Here is a 5,256-nt window from a genome sequence, read left to right as displayed (position 1 = left end):
TGCTTTGAGCCGAAAGTCATATCAGGTTAAAGAAGCACCTTTTTCTCTCAACCATGCTGAGGTGCTAGCTCACATTGCCTTAGTCTCAAACTTACTTGAGCAGATTATCATAGAACAAAGGCAAGACACTTTAGAAATTCCTCACATCAAGAAATTAATTGCCAAAGGGCATGGTCCTCAGTTTAGTATTGATGAGCAAGGTGTAGTGAGGTACAAGGATAGATTGGTGGTTCCATCAAATGAGGAGCTGAGAAGGAAGATTTTGAATGAAGCTCACCATTCAAAGTTGTCTATCCATCGTGGCAGTAACAAGATGTACCATGATTTGTGCCACTTATATTGGTGGTCCAATATGAAGCAGGACATCACCAAGTACGTCGTGGAGTGCGACACTTGTGGGAGAGTTAAGGCAGATCACATGCATACTCCAGGATATTTGTAGCCCTTGCCTATTCCCATTTGGAAATGAGAAGGTATTTCCATGGATTTCATTGTGGGTTTACCCCGCACATCCAAGGGCTATCACTCTATTTGGGTCATTGTGGACCATCTCACTAAGTCTGCTCATTTTCTTCCAGTGGACACTAGATATTCAGCTAGGAAGTATGCCTAGATATATTTTGACCGGTTGTGACCCTACACGGAGTTCTCCTTACTATCATCTCTGATAGAGGGTCAGTTTTTGTCTCTCTTTTCTAGGGAGCAACTACAGCAATGTCTTGGTACTCGTCTCCTCAGAAGCTTAGCTTATCATCCACAAACTGATGGCCAAACTAAAAGGGTGAACCAGGTACTCGAGGACATATTGAGAGCTTGTGCCATTTCTTTTCCTAAGAAGTGGGATGAATGCCTAAAGTTAGCTAAGTTTTCTTACAACAATAGCTATCAGGAGAGCATTTGTATAGCACCATTTGTAGCTCTATATGGAAAGAAAAGTAGGACACCACTTAACTGGGTTGAAGTGGGAGACAATGGATATTTTGGACCTGATTTCATCAAAGAAGCTCGAGAGCAAGTCAGCATTATTCAGATTCATTTTAAGGCAGCTCAGAGCTGACAGAAAGTTTATGTGGACAAGAGAAGAAGGCCTTTGTAGTTTGCAGTTGGGGATTATGTGTACCTCAAGGTGTCTCCTATGAGAGGGGTACACTGGAAATCTTTTGCTAAAACATGTCATGAGCATCATGGTTATGTGATAATGCATGTGGTATAGTATGTAGATCGATTTTTGTAACTCAAAACGATCGACAGAAACACAAAATGAAAGTTATATTTCATAGTCAAGTTATATCACTTAGGGTTTTAACTCAATTTTTATTAAGCGAAAACACTATAGAACGTGTATACGGAACGTTGATAAAGTTTGTAGTACAAATCTTGTAGATGACGATGAAATACCTATGGTTGAATAAGGAATTCACTAACTATCATACTCAATAGCATGGAAATCGAATTTGAAGCGAAACTGATCAAGACAGTCAAATTTCTTAAGTCGGAAAAGGGTTTGACAAGGCCAAGTTTGACAATTTTTGTAGAAGAATTGGGATAAGTAATGGTGGGGTATTAGGGTTTAGGGTTTAGGGTTTAGGGTTGCTGTCGCCCGCCTCGCTAGTGTCATCGTGCTATTGCTAGTCACGGTCATGATTGCTGGGTCGCCCACGTGCGCCGCACCGCTAGTGTTGCGTCCGCCTGAGCTGCTGCGCCACCGCTGTCCCGTCACCGTGCTGCACCGCGCTGTCACCGCCACACCACAGCATTGTGTCATGTCTGCCACTATCTCTGTGTTGTTGTCACCAAATTCATGCACGTGGCCTTGCCAAGGCCACCCACTTGGCATTCGCCATTAATGGCGCCACGGCCGCGCTGCTGCGCTGCCACCACCGCACCCGGGTATGCCCCCTCTCCTGGCTACGTTGTCTCACTAGTGCTTGCCCATGTGATACCGTCGCGTCCTGCCAAAGCTTGGACAAGCCACCGGTCCCATTCCTTTCTTTTTCCCTCCCTCCTCTACTATCGGGCCAGCCATGACGCACCATAAATCCTGGCATAGATAGTGTGGGGGTATTAACCCCTATACCCTCACGGCTAGGCTTGGGCTAGCCCGGATCAGAGGGTCCGGTCCACCAAAAGACGACGCGCAGCCCGGCTAACCTGTTTGGAGTCCTGCGCAAGGAGTCAAGACAGATTTGGCGATCAAGCAAGACCCTGGTCGGTTAGAATAGGAATCCTTATCCGGCCACCTATGGAAATTGTAACTGGCTAGGATTAGTTTCCAGATCTATAACCCTACCCCCCAAACTATATAAGGCGGGTAGGGGACCTCTCTAAAAAACATCTCTCATTGACATACAGCAATACAATCAGACGCATGACGTAGGTATTATGCCTTCTTGGCGGCCGAACCTGGATAAAACCTCGTGTCTATCTTGCGTCACCGTCTTGTTTGTGGCTTGCGCATCTGTCTGCCGACAATCTACTACCTTGGGCATACCCCTAGGTAGACTGCCGACCATATTTCGTCGATAGTGGCGCGCCAGGTAGGGGGTGTGCGTACTGGTCTCCAAGCAAACAAGATGGTCATCATCTCCGGCTCCATGGCTACGCCGAACGGCCTCATGTTCACCTGTCGGCCAGATCACCTGGACCATTGGCTCCGACAACTTCATCGCCATGACCACAGAGGAGGCGCGGATTCAATCTGCGTCGACTGCTGCTTCACCTGCATCGGCTACGACTCCGACCACGGTGGATACGGCTCCAACCACGGTGGAAATGGCTCCGACCACGATGGATCTGGCTCTGACCACTGGTACATCTGGCTCCGACCATGCCTGCATCATCTTCAGCCACGCCGACAACCCGTCAGTCTGCTTCCCCGCTACAAAGGGAAGCAGATCGATAACACTGACCTGCTCGACTCCATCGATCGGGTCGGCACCAAACTCGCTGAAACCCTAGCTCTGGTAAGTTCAATTCAAAGTCAACCTAATGAGCAGGTAACTGCTCCCCACAATAGATCTACCCAACCAGCTTGGGCCAGTCATCCTGCATGACTCGGAACAGATCTCATGGTCATATCTACTCCTGAAGGGCGCTCCGCTCATCGCCGGCCAGCCTCCGCGATGAGTCTCTGGCTCTCCGAGTATGAAGCCTCGACAGAGAACTACCAGGCCTAGCCCTACGACCTACGAAACGCTGCCTCCAACTACGCATATAATATACAATGCCGCTCGAATCTATGTTTTATACATCACCCTCAGCCAAAGCCACACAACTTCATCAACATGATCCGGATTGAGGATTATCAAGAAGGATCCGTCCACACAGTCCAAGAGGGTGACTCCAGCTCCTCATCTGGCATCGCATATAATGCCTCCGTCCACACTGAGCTCTAGCATCACGACAATGAAGGCGTCGAATATGATTTGGATATCCCAGACCACGCCCTGGGATTCCCACAATTCCCATCTTTCCCACCAAGGCGAGGGGATTTGATCAATGTTGTCAGTAATGACTGAACCACCAGCAGTCAGTGAAATAGAATAAGAAAGGATTGCACGCGAAGCATGCAATATTGACTAGTTTAATCGCCGACAAATCGAAGCCAGAGCAGAAGAGGAGGCACGACGCATAAGGGTCCAGCCACGCGACCTCAACAATGCCTTCGACTAGGGTGGGGGACAAACAGGTCTTCAAGACTCCAAGCGCTAATGTAGCCAGTTGCTATGGCGACAATGCAACGGCTACCCAATACCCTAGAAACCCAAGCAGTTCACGATGAAATACAAGCTTATCTGACGGCTGCTATGGCCCAGACCGCAGAGATTGTAAATCAAGCCCGGACTCCATCCATCTCAGTCGAGTCAAGCCACAGCCGCCAGTACTCAAGTCGCTCACTAGCCACCCAACCAATGTGGCTCGCACAACAATGACCCATCAAACAACCGTCATGGCAGAAACGATGGCCATGATGGTGGTCGAGATGACAACCGCCGTCGGGAGGACAATCGCCGCAATGTCCGGGACAACAACCGCCGAGACAACCGCGACAATCACCGCGATAACCATGGTCGCAGGGCTAATCTAGATGGCAACCGAGATCGCCGTGATGGCAATAACGATCTCCGTCATTACCTCGGAGGACGTGATCTGCGTGATCGCATCAACCAGAGAGCCAACGATCGTGCATCCCATGAAAGCTATCGCCATATGGAATATGATACTGCCCACGGCCCGTCGGGTTTGAAGCAGTTTACTCCGCACCTTCATCAAGTCATATGGCCCAAGAACTTCAAGCTCGAGAAACTTCAGAAGTATGACGGCAAGGAGAACCCCGAATTATGGGTCATGCTCTATGAAACTACGTGCAGATCAGCCATGGCTGACGAGCATGTCATGTCTAACTACTTCCTAGTCGCTGTTGGCCATGCAGGTCACCAATGGCTGGTCAGCTTGTCGGTGAACTACTTTGATTCTTGGTAAGAGCTCAAGCAAGCCTTCATCGACAACTTCATTGCTACTTGCGAGCAACCCGGCAACAAATATGATCTGCAACGGATTCAAGATCGAAAAGATGAGCCACTGCGCGAGTACGTCCAGCATTTCTCAGAGATGCGCATCAAGGTCCCATCAATCTCCGATAATGAGGCAATCGAGGCTTTCATCACTGGCCTTCGCTTCCACGATGCCCTAAGGGACAAGCTCTTGCATAAGAGACCTAAATCAGTCATAGCGCTCCTGGCCACTACTAAGAAATATGCTGACGCCGACGACGCTAAAAAGATAATTATTGGAGAAGTAGCAAGGGTTCCACGCTCCGACCACCCCCCACACCGTGATGACTACCGCGGCAACCGTGGTTGGAATGATAATTTTGACCGCCGCAACCAGCGCAATGACTCCCACGACCACCGCGACCAACGTAATCAGCGCCATAACCGCTGTGACGATTACAGGGGCAAGCGTGCTCGGGAAGACGACGGTGAGGTCAACACCGTCAAGAAGGTGGTGGACGTCGTAACTACAAAGAAGACTATGCCAAAGCATTGAAAGGGCCCTGCCAGCTCCATCCCAAGTCGAACCATACCATGGAGAACTACCGCATTCTCAAGTCTATCTACACACGCCAATAGGCTCCGGACACGACCGACAAGCCTAACGGCACAGGGGAACAGCGCAACGAGGACAACGACGACGAAGACGTAGATCCCCGTCATAAGTACGTCAAGCCAACCGATCGCGTGCACACCATCATTG

The sequence above is a fragment of the Miscanthus floridulus genome, unplaced genomic scaffold, assembly GCF_019320115.1.
Source record: "Miscanthus floridulus cultivar M001 unplaced genomic scaffold, ASM1932011v1 os_2801_1_2, whole genome shotgun sequence".
Taxonomy (NCBI): Eukaryota; Viridiplantae; Streptophyta; class Magnoliopsida; order Poales; family Poaceae; genus Miscanthus; species Miscanthus floridulus.
Note: the sequence above shows the minus strand (reverse complement) of the source record.